We start from the raw sequence: 17,528 nt of genomic DNA on the forward strand, positions 1-17,528 counted from the left end.
TACTTATCGTCTGCAAAGCTATGTCGTGTGCTGCGGTTTGCGGAGACACTAAAAGCACCATTGTAGAACACAGATGAAGCTTCTAATTTGATGTAATAGCCAGTAAGAAGTGGTACAATTCAAGTTTTAAGTATCGATTATTGATTTTTACCTCTCTTTGGAGCCTTGGACATGAGCTAGGACCTTACGAATCTGCATGAGAGGAGGACTAGCAGAAACGTTGCACGGGAGAATGTGAAATGTGTTAATATGTAGTATTAATCTGAGAAATCCGTCCGTTTTCGTCTTTTGTTATCGAATCGACTTAAAGCCAGATCGTCACATTGTCCGCCCTTCTCTCTGAAACGGTTGTACTTATCGTCTGCAAAGCTATGTCGTGTGCTGCGGTATGCGGAGACACTAAAAATACTATAGTAGAACACGGATGAAGCTTCAAAGTTGATGTAATAGCCAGTAAGAAGTAGTACAATTCAAGTTTTAGGCATCGATTATTGACTTTTAGCTGGCTTTAATGCCTTCGACATGAGCTAGGACCTTAAGATTCAGCATGAAAGGAGGACTAGCAGCCGAGTTGCACGGGAGAATGTGAAAGGTGTTCATAGGTAGTAAAAACCTGAGAAATCCGTCCGTTTTCTTCATTTGTTATCGAATCGACTTAAAGCCAGATCGTCACATTGGCCACTCTTCTCTCTGAAACGGTTGTACTTATCGTCTGCAAAGCTATGTCGCGTGCTGCGGTATGTGGAGACACTAAAAGCACCATAGTAGAACACAGATGAGGCTTCTAAGTTGATGTAATAGCTAGTAGAAGTAGTACAATTTAAATTTTATATATCGATTATTGACTTTTTAGCCGGCTTTGGTGCCTTGGACATGAGCTAGGACCTTAAGAATGTGCATGAAAGGAGGACTTGCAGCCGAGTTGCACGGGAGAATGTGAAAAGTGTTCATATGAAGTAAAAACCTGAGAAACCCGTCCTTTTTCGTCATTTGTTATCGAATCGACTTAAAGCCAGATCGTCACATTGGCAGCTCTTCTCCCTGAAACGGTTGTACTTATCGTCTGAAAGCTATGTCGCGTGCTGCGGTTTGCGGAGACACTAAAAGCACCATTGTAGAACACAGATGAAGCTTCTAATTTGATGTAATAGCCAGTAAGAAGTAGTACAATTCAAGTTTTACTTATCGATTATTGACTTTTTAGCTGGCTGTGGTGCCTTGGACATTAGCTACGACCTTAAGATTCTGCATGAAAGGTGGACTAGCAGCCGAGTTGCACGGGAGAATGTGAAAAGTCTTCATATGTAGTAAAAACCTGAGAAATACGTCTTTTTTCGTCAGTTGTTATCGATTCGTCTTAATGCCAGATCGTCACATTGGCTGCTCTTCTCTCTGAAACGGCTGTACTTATCGTCTGCAAAGCTATGTCGCGTGCTGCGGTATGCGGAGACACTAAAAGCACCATAGTAGAACACAGATGAAGCTTCTAATTTGATGTAATAGCCAGTAAGAAGTAGTACAATTCTAGTTTTAGGTATCGATTATTGACTTTTTAGCTGGCTGTGGTGCCTTGGACATGAGCTACGACCTTACGATTCTGCATGAAAGGAGGACTAGCAGCCGAGTTGCACGGGAGAATGTGAAAAGTGTTCATATGTAGTAAAAACCTGAGAAATCCGTCCGTTTTCGTCGTTTGTTATCGAATCGACTTAAAGCCTGATCGTCACATTGGGCGCTTTTCTCTCTGAAACGGTTGCACTTATCGTCTGCAAAGCTATGTCGCGTGCTGCAGTATGCGGAGACACTAAAAGCAGCATAGTAGAACACAGATGAAGCTTCTAAGTTGATGTAATAGCTAGTAAGAAGTAGTACAATTGAAATTTTAGATATCGATTATTGACATTTTAGCTGGCTTTGGTGCCTTGGACATGAGCTAGGACTTTAAGATTCTGCATGAAAGGAGGACTAGCAGCCGAATTGCACGGGAGAATGTGAAAAGTGTTCATATGTAGTAAAAACCCGAGAAATCCGTACGTTTTCGTCATTGGTTATCGAATCGTCTTAAAGCCAGATCGTCACATTGGCCGCTCTTCTCTCTGAAACGGTTGTACTTATCGTCTGCAAAGCTATGTCGAGTGCTGCGGTATGTGGAGACACTAAAAGCACCATAGTAGACCACAGATGAAGCCTCTAAGTTGATGTAATAGCCAGTAAGAAGTAGTACAACTCAAGTTTTAGGTATCGATTATTGACTTTTTAGCTGGCTTTGGTGCCTTGGACATGAGCTAGGACCTTAAGATTCTGCATGAAAGGAGGACTAGCAGCCGAGCTGCACGGGAGGATGTGAAAAGTTTTCATATGTAGTAAAAACCTGAGAAATCCGTCCATTTTCGTCATTTGTTATCGAATCGACTTAAAGCCGGATCGTCACATTGGCCGCTCTTCTCTCTGAAACGGTTGTACTTATCGTCTGCAAAGCTATGTCGCGTGCTGCTGTATGCGGAGACACTAAAATAACCATAGTAGAACACAGATGAAGCTTCTAAGTTGATGTAATGGCCAGTAAGAAGTAGTACAATTCAAGATTTGGGCATCGATTATTAACTTTTTAGCTGGAAATGGTGCCTTGGACATGAGCTAGGACCTTAAGATTCGGCATGAAAGGAGGACTAGCAGCCGAGTTGCACGGGAGAATGGGAAAAGTGTTCATATGTAGTAAAAACCTGAGAAATCCGTCCGTTTTCGTCATTTGTTATCGAATCGACTTAAAGTCAGATCGTCACATTGGCCGCTCTTCTCTCTGAAACGGTTGTACTTATCGTCTGCAAAGCTATGTCGCATGCTGTGGTATGCGGAGACACTAAAATCACCATAGTAGGACACAGATGAAGCTTCTAAGTTGATGTAATAGCCAGTAAGAAGGGGTACAATTCAAGTTTTAGGTATCGATTATTGATTTTTACCTCTCTTTGGAGCTTTGGACATGAGCTAGGACCTTACGAATCTGCATGAGAGGAGGACTAGCAGAAACGTTGCACGGGAGAATGTGAAATGTGTTAATATGTAGTATTAATCTGAGAAATCCGTCCGTTTTCGTCTTTTGTTATCGAATCGACTTAAAGCCAGATCGTCACATTGTCCGCCCTTCTCTCTGAAACGGTTGTACTTATCGTCTGCAAAGCTATGTCGTGTGCTGCGGTATGCGGAGACACTAAAAATACCATAGTAGAACACGGATGAAGCTTCAAAGTTGATGTAATAGCCAGTAAGAAGTAGTACAATTCAAGTTTTAGGCATCGATTATTGACTTTTAGCTGGCTTTAATGCCTTCGACATGAGCTAGGACCTTAAGATTCTGCATGAAAGGAGGACTAGCAGCCGAGTTGCACGGGAGAATGTGAAAAGTGTTCATATGTAGTAAAAACCTGAGAAATACGTCTGTTTTCGTCAGTTGTTATCGAATCGACTTAAAGCCAGATCGTCACATTTGCCGCTCTTCTCTCTGAAACGGTTGTACTTATAGTCTGCAAAGCTATGTCGTGTGCTGCGGTATGCAGAGACACTAAAAGCACCATAGTAGAACACAGATGAAGCTTCTAAGTTGATGTAATAGCCAGTAAGAAGTGGTACAATTCAAGTTTTAGGTATCGATTATTGACCTTTTAGCTGGCTTTGGAGCCTTGGACATGAGCTAGGACCTTACGAATCTGCATGAGTGGAGGACTAGCAGAAACGTTGCACGGGAGAATGTGAAATGTGTTAATATGTAGTATTAACCTGAGAAATCCCTCCGTTTTCGTCTTTTGTTATCGAATCGACTTAAAGCCAGATCGTCACATTGTCCGCCCTTCTCTCTGAAACGGTTGTACTTATCGTCTGCAAAGCTATGTCGTGTGCTGCGGTATGCGGAGACACTAAAAATACCATAGTAGAACACAGATGAAGCTTCTAAGTTGATGTAATAGCCTGTAAGAAGTAGTACAATTCAAGTTTTAGGCATCGATTTTTGACTTTTAGCTGGCTTTGGTGCCTTGGACATGAGCTAGGACCTTAAGAATCTGTATGAAAGGAGGACTAGCAGCCGAGTTGCACGGGAGAATGTGAAAGGTGTTCATAGGTAGTAAAAACCTGAGAAATCCGTCCGTTTTCTTCATTTGTTATCGAATCGACTTAAAGCCAGATCGTCACATTGGCCACTCTTCTCTCTGAAACGGTTGTACTTATCGTCTGCAAAGCTATGTCGCGTGCTGCGGTATGTGGAGACACTAAAAGCACCATAGTAGAACACAGATGAAGCTTCTAAGTTGATGTAATAGCTAGTAGAAGTAGTACAATTTAAATTTTATATATCGATTATTGCCTTTTTAGCCGGCTTTGGTGCCTTGGACATGAGCTAGGACCTTAAGAATCTGCATGAAAGGAGGACTTGCAGCCGAGTTGCACGGGAGAATGTGAAAAGTGTTCATATGAAGTAAAAACCTGAGAAACCCGTCCGTTTTCGTCATTTGTTATCGAATCGACTTAAAGCCAGATCGTCACATTGGCAGCTCTTCTCCCTGAAACGGTTGTACTTATCGTCTGAAAGCTATGTCGCGTGCTGCGGTTTGCGGAGACACTAAAAGCACCATTGTAGAACACAGATTAAGCTTCTAATTTGATGTAATAGCCAGTAAGAAGTAGTACAATTCAAGTTTTACTTATCGATTATTGACTTTTTAGCTGGCTGTGGTGCCTTGGACATTAGCTACGACCTTAAGATTCTGCATGAAAGGAGGACTAGCAGCCGAGTTGCACGGGAGAATGTGAAAAGTGTTCATATGTAGTAAAAACCTGAGAAATACGTCTTTTTTCGTCAGTTGTTATCGATTCGTCTTAATGCCAGATCGTCACATTGGCTGCTCTTCTCTCTGAAACGGTTGTACTTATCGTCTGCAAAGCTATGTCGCGTGCTGCGGTATGCGGAGACACTAAAAGCACCATAGTAGAACACAGATGAAGCTTCTAATTTGATGTAATAGCCAGTAAGAAGTAGTACAATTCTAGTTTTAGGTATCGATTATTGACTTTTTAGCTGGCTGTGGTGCCTTGGACATGAGCTACGACCTTACGATTCTGCATGAAAGGCGGACTAGCAGCCGAGTTGCACGGGAGAATGTGAAAAGTGTTCATATGTAGTAAAAACCTGAGAAATCCGTCCGTTTTCGTCGTTTGTTATCGAATCGACTTAAAGCCTGATCGTCACATTGGGCGCTTTTCTCTCTGAAACGGTTGCACTTATCGTCTGCAAAGCTATGTCGCGTGCTGCAGTATGCGGAGACACTAAAAGCAGCATAGTAGAACACAGATGAAGCTTCTAAGTTGATGTAATAGCTAGTAAGAAGTAGTACAATTGAAATTTTAGATATCGATTATTGACATTTTAGCTGGCTTTGGTGCCTTGGACATGAGCTAGGACTTTAAGATTCTGCATGAAAGGAGGACTAGCAGCCGAATTGCACGGGAGAATGTGAAAAGTGTTCATATGTAGTAAAAACCCGAGAAATCCGTACGTTTTCGTCATTGGTTATCGAATCGTCTTAAAGCCAGATCGTCACATTGGCCGCTCTTCTCTCTGAAACGGTTGTACTTATCGTCTGCAAAGCTATGTCGAGTGCTGCGGTATGTGGAGACACTAAAAGCACCATAGTAGATCACAGATGAAGCCTCTAAGTTGATGTAATAGCCAGTAAGAAGTAGTACAACTCAAGTTTTAGGTATCGATTATTGACTTTTTAGCTGGCTTTGGTGCCTTGGATATGAGCTAGGACCTTATGATTCTGCATGTAAGGAGGAGTAGCAGCCTAGTTGCACGGGAGAATGTGAAAAGAGTTCATATGTAGTAAAACCCTGAGAAATACGTCCGTTTTCGTCATTTGTTATCGATTCGACTTAAAGCCAGATCGTCACATGGGCCGCTCTTCTCTCTGAAACGGTTGTACTTATAGTCTGCAAAGCTATGTCGCGTGTTGCGGTATGCGGAGACACTAAAAGCACAATAGTAGAACACAGATGAAGCTTCTAAGTTGATGTAATAGCCAGTAAGGAGTAGTACAATTCAAGTTTTAGGTATCGAATATTGAATTTTTAGCTGGCTTTGGTGCCTTGGACATGAGCTGGGACCTTAAGATTCTGCATGAAAGCAGTACTAGTAGCCGAGTTGCACGGGAGAATGTGAAAAGTGTTCATATGTAGTAAAAACCTGAGAAATCCGTCCGTTTTCGTCGTTTGTTATCGAATCGACTTAAAGCCGGATCGTTACATTGGCCGCTCTTCTCTCTGAAACGGTTGTACTTATCGTCTGCAAAGCTATGTCGCGTGCTGCTGTATGCGGAGACACTAAAATAACCATAGTAGAACACAGATGAAGCTTCTAAGTTGATGTAATGGCCAGTAAGAAGTAGTACAATTCAAGATTTGGGCATCGATTATTGACTTTTTAGCTGGAATTGGTGCCTTGGACATGAGCTAGGACCTTAAGATTCGGCATGAAAGGAGGACTAGCAGCCTAGTTGCACGGGAGAATGTGAAAAGTGTTCATATGTAGTAAAAACCTAAGAAATCCGTCCGTTTTCGTCATTTGTTATCGAATCGACTTAAAGTCAGATCGTCACATTGGCCGCTCTTCTCTCTGAAACGGTTGTACTTATCGTCTGCAAAGCTATGTCGCATGCTGTGGTATGCGGAGACACTAAAATCACCATAGTAGGACACAGATGAAGCTTCTAAGTTGATGTAATAGCCAGTAAGAAGTGGTACAATTCAAGTTTTAGGTATCGATTATTGACTTTTTACCTCTCTTTGGAGCCTTGGACATGAGCTAGGACCTTACGAATCTGCATGAGAGGAGGACTAGCAGAAACGTTGCACGGGAGAATGTGAAATGTGTTAATATGTAGTATTAATCTGAGAAATCCGTCCGTTTTCGTCTTTTGTTATCGAATCGACTTAAAGCCAGATCGTCACATTGTCCGCCCTTCTCTCTGAAACGGTTGTACTTATCGTCTGCAAAGCTATGTCGTGTGCTGCGGTATGCGGAGACACTAAAAATACCATAGTAGAACACGGATGAAGCTTCTAAGTTTATGTAATAGCCAGTAAGAAGTAGTACAATTCAAGTTTTAGGCATAGATTATTGACTTTTAGCTGGCTTTGGTGCCTTGGACATGAGCTAGGACCTTAAGATTCTCCATGAAAGGAGGACTAGCAGCCGAGTTGCACGGGAGAATGTGAAAAGTGTTCATATGTAGTAAAAACCTGAGAAATACGTCTGTTTTCGTCAGTTGTTATCGAATCGACTTAAAGCCAGATCGTCACATTGGCCGCTCTTCTCTCTGAAACGGTTGTACTTATAGTCTGCAAAGCTATGTCGCGTGCTGCGGTATGCAGAGACACTAAAAGCACCATATTAGAACACAGATGAAGCTTCTAAGTTGATGTAACAGCCAGTAAGAAGTGGTACAATTCAAGTTTTAGGTATCGATTATTGACCTTTTAGCTGGCTTTGGAGCCTTGGACATAAGCTAGGACCTTAGGAATCTGCATGAGTGGAGGACTAGCAGAAACGTTGCACGGGAGAATGTGAAATGTGTTAATATGTAGTATTAACCTGAGAAATCCCTCCGTTTTCGTCTTTTGTTATCGAATCGACTTAAAGCCAGATCGTCACATTGGCAGCTCTTCTCCCTGAAACGGTTGTACTTATCGTCTGAAAGCTATGTCGCGTGCTGCGGTTTGCGGAGACACTAAAAGCGCCATTGTAGAACACAGATGAAGCTTCTAATTTGATGTAATAGCCAGTAAGAAGTAGTACAATTCAACTTTTACTTATCGATTATTGACTTTTTAGCTGGCTGTGGTGCCTTGGTTATTAGCTACGACCTTAAGATTCTGCATGAAAGGAGGACTAGCAGCCGAGTTGCACGGGAGAATGTGAAAAGTGTTCATATGTAGTAAAAACCTGAGAAATACATCTTTTTTCGTCAGTTGTTATCGATTCGTCTTAATGCCAGATCGTCACATTGGCTGCTCTTCTCTCTGAAACGGTTGTACTTATCGTCTGCAAAGCTATGTCGCGTGCTGCGGTATGCGGAGACACTAAAAGCACCATAGTAGAACACAGATGAAGCTTCTAATTTGATGTAATAGCCAGTAAAAAGTAGTACAATTCTAGTTTTAGGTATCGATTATTGACTTTTTAGCTGGCTGTGGTGCCTTGGACATGAGCTACGACCTTACGATTCTGCATGAAAGGTGGACTAGCAGTCGAGTTGCACGGGAGAATGTGAAAAGTGTTCATATGTAGTAAAAACCCGAGAAATCCGTACGTTTTCATCATTGGTTATCGAATCGTCTTAGAGCCAGATCGTCACATTGGCCGCTCTTCTCTCTGAAACGGTTGTACTTATCGTCTGCAAAGCTATGTCGCGTGCTGCAGTATGCGGAGACACTAAAAGCACCATAGTAGATCACAGATGAAGCCTCTAAGTTGATGTAATAGCCAGTAAGAAGTAGTACAACTCAAGTTTTAGGTATCGATTATTGACTTTTTAGCTGGCCTTGGTGCCTTGGACATGAGCTAGGACCTTATGATTCTGCATGTAAGGAGGAGTAGCAGCCTAGTTGCACGGGAGAATGTGAAAAGAGTTCATATGTAGTAAAACCCTGAGAAATACGTCCGTTTTCGTCATTTGTTATCGATTCGACTTAAAGCCAGATCGTCACATGGGCCGCTCTTCTCTCTGAAACGGTTGTACTTATAGTCTGCAAGTTATGTCGCGTGTTGCGGTATGCGGAGACACTATAAGCACCACAGTAGAACACAGATGAAGCTTCTAAGTTGATGTAATAGCCAGTAAGAAGTAGTAAAACTCAAGTTTTAGGTATCGATTATTGACTTTTTAGCTGGCTTTGGTGCCTTGCACATGAGCTAGGACCTTAAGATTCTGCATGAAAAGAGGACTAGCAGCCGAGTTGCACGGGAGAATGTGAAAAGTGTTCATATGTAGTAAAAACCTGAGAAATCCGTTCGTTTTCGTCATTTGTTATCGAATCGACTTAAAGCCAGATCGTGACATTGGCCACTCTTCTCTCTGAAACGGTTGTACTTATCGTCTGCAAAGCTATGTCGCGTGCTGCAGTATGTGGAGACACTAAAAGCACCATAGTAGAACACAGACGAAACTTCTAAGTTGATGTAATAGCCAGTACGAAGTAGTACAATTCCAGTTTTAGGTATCGACTATTGACTTTTTAGCTGGCTTTGGTGCCTTGGACATGGGCTAGGACCTTAAGATTCTGCATGAAAGCAGTACTAGTAGCCGAGTTGCACGGGAGAATGTGAAAAGTGTTCATATGTAGTAAAAACCTGAGAAATCCGTCCGTTTTCGTCGTTTGTTATCGAATCGACTTAAAGCCGGATCGTTACATTGGCCGCTCTTCTCTCTGAAACGGTTGTACTTATCGTCTGCAAAGCTATGTCGCGTGCTGCTGTATGCGGAGACACTAAAATAACCATAGTAGAACACAGATGAAGCTTCTAAGTTGATGTAATGGCCAGTAAGAAGTAGTACAATTCAAGATTTGGGCATCGATTATTGACTTTTTAGCTGGAATTGGTGCCTTGGACACGAGCTAGGACCTTAAGATTCTGCATGAAAGGAGGACTAGCAGCCGAGTTGCACGGGAGAATGTGAAAAGTGTTCATATGTAGTAAAAACCTGAGAAATCCGTCCGTTTTCGTCATTTGTTATCGAATCGACTTAAAGTCAGATCGTCACATTTGCCGCTCTTCTCTCTGAAACGGTTGTACTTATCGTCTGCAAAGCTATGTCGCATGCTGTGGTATGCGGAGACACTAAAATCACCATAGTAGGACACAGATGAAGCTTCTAAGTTGATGTAATAGCCAGTAAGAAGTGGTACAATTCAAGTTTTAGGTATCGATTATTGACTTTTTACCTCTCTTTGGAGCCTTGGACATGAGCTAGGACCTTACGAATCTGCATGAGAGGAGGACTAGCAGAAACGTTGCACGGGAGAATGTGAAATGTGTTAATATGTAGTATTAATCTGAGAAATCCGTCCGTTTTCGTCTTTTGTTATCGAATCGACTTAAAGCCAGATCGTCACATTGTCCGCCCTTCTCTCTGAAACGGTTGTACTTATCGTCTGCAAAGCTATGTCGCGTGCTGCGGTATGTGGAGACACTAAAAGCACCATAGTAGAACACAGATGAAGCTTCTAAGTTGATGTAATAGCTAGTAAGAAGTAGTACAATTTAAATTTTATATATCGATTATTGACTTTTTAGCCGGCATTGGTGCCTTGGACATGAGCTGGGACCTTAAGAATCTGCATGAAAGGAGGACTTGCAGCCGAGTTGCACGGGAGAATGTGAAAAGTGTTCATATGAAGTAAAAACCTGAGAAACCCGTCCGTTTTCGTCATTTGTTATCGAATCGACTTAAAGCAAGATCGTCACATTGGCAGCTCTTCTCCCTGAAACGGTTGTACTTATCGTCTGAAAGCTATGTCGCGTGCTGCGGTTTGCGGAGACACTAAAAGCGCCATTGTAGAACACAGATGAAGCTTCTAATTTGATGTAATAGCCAGTAAGAAGTAGTACAATTCAAGTTTTACTTATCGATTATTGACTTTTTAGCTGGCTGTGGTGCCTTGGACATGAGCTACGACCTTACGATTCTGCATGAAAGGAGGACTAGCAGCCGAGTTGCACGGGAGAATGTGAAAAGTGTTCATATATAGTAAAAACCTGAGAAATCCGTCCGTTTTCGTCGTTTGTTATCGAATCGACTTAAAGCCTGATCGTCACATTGGGCGCTTTTCTCTCTGAAACGGTTGCACTTATCGTCTGCAAAGCTATGTCGCGTGCTGCAGTATGCGGAGACACTAAAAGCAGCATAGTAGAACACAGATGAAGCTTCTAAGTTGATGTAATAGCTAGTAAGAAGTAGTACAATTGAAATTTTAGATATCGATTATTGACATTTTAGCTGGCTTTGGTGCCTTGGACATGAGCTAGGACTTTAAGATTCTGCATGAAAGGAGGACTAGCAGCCGAATTGCACGGGAGAATGTGAAAAGTGTTCATATGTAGTAAAAACCCGAGAAATCCGTACGTTTTCGTCATTGGTTATCGAATCGTCTTAAAGGCAGATCGTCACATTTGCCGCTCTTCTCTCTGAAACGGTTGTACTTATCGTCTGCAATGCTATGTCGAGTGCTGCGGTATGTGGAGACACTAAAAGCACCATAGTAGACCACAGATGAAGCCTCTAAGTTGATGTAATAGCCAGTAAGAAGTAGTACAACTCAAGTTTTAGGTATCGATTATTGACTTTTTAGCTGGCTTTGGTGCCTTGGACATGAGCTAGGACCTTAAGATTCTGCATGTAAGGAGGAGTAGCAACCTAGTTGCACGGGAGAATGTGAAAAGAGTTCATATGTAGTAAAACCCTGAGAAATACGTCCGTTTTCGTCATTTGTAATCGATTCGACTTAAAGCCAGATCGTCACATGGGCCGCTCTTCTCTCTGAAACGGTTGTACTTATAGTCTGCAAAGCTATGTCGCGTGTTGCGGTATGCGGAGACACTAAAAGCACCACAGTAGAACACAGATGAAGCTTCTAAGTTGATGTAATAGCCAGTAAGAAGTAGTAAAACTCAAGTTTTAGGTATCGATTATTGACTTTTTAGCTGGCTTTGGTGCCTTGCACATGAGCTAGGACCTTAAGATTCTGCATGAAAAGAGGACTAGCAGCCGAGTTGCACGGGAGAATGTGAAAAGTGTTCATATGTAGTAAAAACCTGAGAAATCCGTTCGTTTTCGTCATTTGCTATCGAATCGACTTAAAGCCAGATCGTGACATTGGCCACTCTTCTCTCTGAAACGGTTGTACTTATCGTCTGCTAAGCTATGTCGCGTGCTGCGGTATGTGGAGACACTAAAAGCACCATAGTAGAACACAGATGAAACTTCTAAGTTGATGTAATAGCCAGTAAGAAGTAGTACAATTCCAGTTTTAGGTATCGACTATTGACTTTTTAGCTGGCTTTGGTGCCTTGGACATGAGCTAGGACCTTAAGATTCTGCATGAAAGCAGTACTAGTAGCCAAGTTGCACGGGAGAATGTGAAAAGTGTTCATATGTAGAAAAAACCTGACAAATCCGACCGTTTTCGTCGTTTGTTATCGAATCGACTTAAAGCCGGATCGTTACATTGGCCGCTCCTCTCTCTGAAACGGTTGTACTTATCGTCTGCAAAGCTATGTCGCGTGCTGCGGTATGCGGAGACACTAAAATAACCGTAGTAGAACACAGATGAAGCTTCTAAGTTGATGTAATAGCCAGTAAGAAGTAGTACAATTCAAGATTTGGGCATCGATTATTGACTTTTAGCTGGCTTTGGTGCCTTGGACATGAGCTAGGACCTTAAGATTCTGCATGAAAGGAGGCTTAGTAGCCGAGCTGCACGGGAGGATGTGAAAAGTTTTCATATGTAGTAAAAACCTGAGAAATCCGTCCGTTTTCGTCATTTGTTATGGAATTGACTTAAAGCCAGATCGTCACATTGACCGCTCTTCTCTCTGAATCGGTTGTACTTATCGTCTGCAAAGCTATGTCGCGTGCTGCGGTATGCGGAGACACTAAAAGCACCATAGTAGAACACAGATGAAGCTTCTAAGATGATGTAAAAGCCAGTAAGAATTAGTACAATACCAGTTTTAGGTATCGATTATTGACTTTTTGGCTGGCTTTGGTGCCTTGGACATGAGCTAGGCCCTTAACATTCTGCATTAAAGGAGGAGTAGCAGCCGAGTTGCACGGGAGAATGTGAAAAGTGTTCATATGTATTAAACCCTGAGAAATACGTCCGTTTTCGTCATTTCTTATCGAATTGACTTAAAGCCAGATCGTCACATTGGCCGCTCTTCACTCTGAAACGGTTGTACTTATAGTCTGCAAAGCTATGTCAAATGCTGCGGTATGCGGAGACACTAAAAGCACCATAGTAGAACACAGATGAAGCTTCTAAGTTAAAGTAATAGCCAGTAAGAGGTAGTACAACTCAAGTTTTAGTTATCGATTATTGACTTTTTAGCTGGCTTTGGTGCCTTGGACATGAGCTAGGACCTTAAGATTCTGCATGAAAGGAGGACTAGCAGCCGAGCTGCACGGGGGGATGTGAAAACTTTTCATATGTAGTAAAAACCTGAGAATTCCGTCCATTTTCGTCATTTGTTATCGAATCGACTTAAAGCCGGATCGTCACATTGGCCGCTCTTCTCTCTGAAACGGTTGTACTTATCGTCTGCAAAGCTATGTCGCGTGCTGCGGTATGCGGAGACACTAAAATAACCATATTAGAACACAGATGAAGTTTCTAAGTTGATGTAATAGCTAGTAAGAAGTAGTACAATTCAAGATTTGGGCATCGATTATTGACTTTTAGCTGGCTTTGGTGCCTTGGAAATGAGCTAGGACCTTAAGATTCTGCATGAAAAGTGGACTAGCAGCCGAATTGCAGGGGAGAATGTGAAAAGTGTTCATATGTAGTAAAAACCTGAGAAATCCGTCCGTTTTCGTCATTTGTTATGGAATTGACTTAAAGCCACATCGTCACATTGGCCGCTCTTCTCTCTGAATCGGTTGTACTTATCGTCTGCAAAGCTATGTCGCGTGCTGCGGTATTCGGAGACACTAAAAGCACCATAGTAGAACACAGATGAAGCTTATAAGATGATGTAATAGCCAGTAAGATATAGTGCAATTCAAGTTTTAGGTATCGATTATTGACTTTTTGGCAGGCTTTGGAGCCTTGGACTTGAGCTAGGACCTTAAGATTCTGCATGAAAGGAGGACTAGCAGCCAAGATGCACGGGAGAATGTGAAAAGTGTTCATATGTAGTAAAACCCTGAGAAATACGTCCGTTTTCGTCATTTGTTATCGAATCGACTTAAAGCCAGATCGTCACATTGGCCGCTCTTCTCTCTGAATCGGTTGTACTTATCGTCTGCAAAGCTATGTCGCGTGCTGCGGTACTCGGAGACACTAAAATCACCATAGTTGAACACAGATGAAGCTTCTAAGTTAAAGTAATAGCCAGTAAGAGGTAGTACAATTCAAGTTTTAGGTATCGATTATTGACTTTTTAGCTGGCTTTGGTGCCTTGGACATGAGCTAGGACCTTAAGATTCCGCATGAATGGAGGACTAGCAGCCGAGTTGAACGGGAGAATGTGAAAAGTGTTCATATGTAGTAAAAACCTGAGAAATCCGTCCGTTTTCGTCAGTTGTTGTCTTATCGACTTAAAGCCAGATCGTCACATTGGCCGCTCTTCTCTCTGAAACGGTTGTACTTATCGTCTGCAAAGCTATGTCGTGTGCTGCGGTATGCGGAGACACAAAAATCAGCATAGTTGGACACAGATGAAGCTTCTAAGTTGATGTAATAGCCAGTAAGAAGTAGTACAATTCAAGTTTTAGGTATCGATTATTGACTTTTTAGCTTGCTTTGGTGCCTTGGACATGAGCTAGGACCTTACGAATCTGCATGAGAGGAGGACTAGCAGAAAAGTTGCATGGGAGAATGTGAAATTTGTTAATATGTAGTATTAACCTGAGAAATCCGTCCGTTTTCGTCATTTGTTATCGAATCGACTTAAAGCCAGATCGTCACATTGGCCGCTCTTCTCTCTGATTCGGTTGTACTTATCGTCTTCAAAGCTATGTCGCGTGCTGCGGTACTCGGAGACACTAAAATCACCATAGTAGGACACAGATGAAGCTTCTAAGTTGATGTAATAGCCAGTAAGAAGTAGTAAAATTCAAGTTTTAATCATCGATTATTGACTTTTAGCTGGCTTTGGTGACTTGGACATGAGCTAGGACCTTAAGATCCTGCATGAAAGGAGGACTAGCAGCCGAGTTGCACGGGAGAATGTGAAAAGTGTTCATATGCAGTAAAAACCTAAGAAATCCGTCCGTTTTTGTCATTTGTTATTGAATCGACTTAAAGCCAGATCGTCACATTGGCCGCTCTTCTCTCTGAAACGGTTGTACTTATCGTCTGAAAGCTATGTCGCGTGCTGCGGTATGCCGAGACACTAAAAATACCATAGTAGAACACGGATGAAGCTTCTAAGTTGATGTAATAGCCAGTAAGAATTAGTACAATACCAGTTTTAATTATCGATTATTGACTTTTAGCTGGCTTTGGTGCCTTGGACATGAGCTAGGACCTTAAGATTCTGCATGAAAGGAGGGTTAGCAGCTGAGATGCACGGGAGAATGTGAAAAGTGTTCATATGTAGTAAAAACCTGAGAAATACGTCCTTTTTCGTAATTTGTTGTCGACTCGACTTAAAGCCAGATCGTCACATTAGCCGCTCTTCTTTCTGAAACGGTTGTACTTATAGTCTGCAAAGCTATGTCGCGTGCTGCGGTATGCGGTGACACTAAAAGCACCATAGTAGAACACAGATGAAGCTTCTAAGTTGATGTAATAGCCAGTAAGAAGTAGTACAATTCAAGTTTTTGGCAGCAATTATTACTTTTTAGCTGGCTTTGGTGCCTTGGACAAGAGATAGGACCTTAAGATTCTGCGTGAAAGGAGGACTAGCTGCCGAGTTGCACGGGAGAATGTGAAAAGTGTTCATATGTAGTAAAAACCTAAGAAATCCGTTCGTTATCGTCATTTGTTATCGAATCGATTTAAAGCCAGATCGTGACATTGGTCACTCTTCTCTCTGAAACGGTTGTACTTATCGTCTGCAAAGCTATGTCGCGTGCTGCGGTATGTGGAGACACTAAAAGCACCATAGTAGATCACAGATGAAGCTTTTAAGTTGATGTAATAGCCAGTAAGAAGTAGTACAATTCAAGTTTTAGGCATCGATTATTGACTTTTAGCTGGCTTTGGAGCCTTGGACATGAGCTAGGACCTTAAGATTCTGCATGAAAGGAGGACTAGCAGCCGACTTGCACGGGAAAATGTGAAAAGTGTTCATATGTAGTAAAAACCTGAGAAATCCGTCCGTTTTTGTCATTTGTTATTGAATCGAATTAAAGCCCGATCGTCACATTGGCCGCTATTCTCTCTGAAACGGTTGTACTTATCGTCTGCAAATCTATGTCACGTGCTGCGGTATGTGGAGACACTGAAAGCACCATAGTAGAACACAGATGAAGCTTCTAAGATGTTGTAATAGCCAGTAAGAAGTAGTACAATTCCAATTTTAGGTATCAATTATTGAATTTTAGCTTGCTTTGGTGCCTTGGACATGAGCTAGGACCTTAAGATTCTGCATGAAAGGAGGACTAGCAGCCGAGTTGCATGGGAGAATGTCAAAAGTGTTCATACGTAGTAAAAACCTGACTAATCCATCCGTTTTCGTCATTTGTTATCGAATCGACTTAAAGCCAGATCGTCACATTGGCCGCTCTTCTCTCTGAAACGGTTGTACTTATCGTCTGCAAAGCTATGTCGCGTGCTGTGGAATGCGGAGACACTAAAATCACCATAGTAGGACACAGATGAAGCTTCAAATTTGATGTAATAGCCAGTAAGAAGTAGTACAACTCAAGTTTTAGGTATCGATTATTGACTTTTTAGCTGGCTTTGGTGCCTTGAACATGAGCTAGGACCATAAGATTCCGCATGAAAGGAGGACTAGCAGCCGAGATGCACGGGAGAATGCGAATAGTCTTCATATGTAGTAAGAACTTGAAAAAACAGTCCGTTTTCGTCATTTGTTATCGAATCGACTTACAGCCAGATCGTCACATTGGCCGCTCTTCTGTCTGATACGGTTGTACTTATCGTCTGAAAGCTATGTCGCGTGCTGCGGTATGCGGAGACGCTAAAAGCACCATAGTAAACCACAGATGAAGCTTCGAAGATGATGTAATAGCCAGTAAGAAGTAGTGCAATTAAAATTTTAGGTATCGATTATTGACTTTTTAGCTGGCTTTGGTGCCTTGGGCATGAGCTAGGACCTTAAGATTCAGCATGAAAGGCGGACTTGCAGCCGAGTTGCACGGGAGAATGTGAAAAGTGTTCATATGTAGTAAAAACCTGAGAAATCCGTCCGTTTTCGTCATTTGTTATCGAATCGACTTAAAGCTAGATCGTCACATTGGCCGCTCTTCTCTATGAAAAGGTTGTACTTATCGTCTGCGAAGCTATGTCGAGTGCTGCGGCATGCGGAGACACTAAAAGCACCATAGTAGAACACAGATGAAGCTTCTAAGTTGATGTAATAGTCAGTAAGAAGTAGTACAATTCAAGTTTTAGGTATTGATTATTGACTTTTTAGCTGGCTTTGGTGCCTTGGACATGAGCTAGGACCTTAAGATTCTGCATGAAAGGAGGACTAGCAGCCGAGTTGCACGGGAGAATGTGAAAAGTGTTCATATGTAGTAAAAACCAGAGAAATCCGTCCGTGGACGACATTTGTTATCGAATCG

This window comes from Schistocerca gregaria, chromosome 6 (assembly GCF_023897955.1).
Source record: "Schistocerca gregaria isolate iqSchGreg1 chromosome 6, iqSchGreg1.2, whole genome shotgun sequence".
In the NCBI taxonomy this organism is placed as follows: Eukaryota; Metazoa; Arthropoda; class Insecta; order Orthoptera; family Acrididae; genus Schistocerca; species Schistocerca gregaria.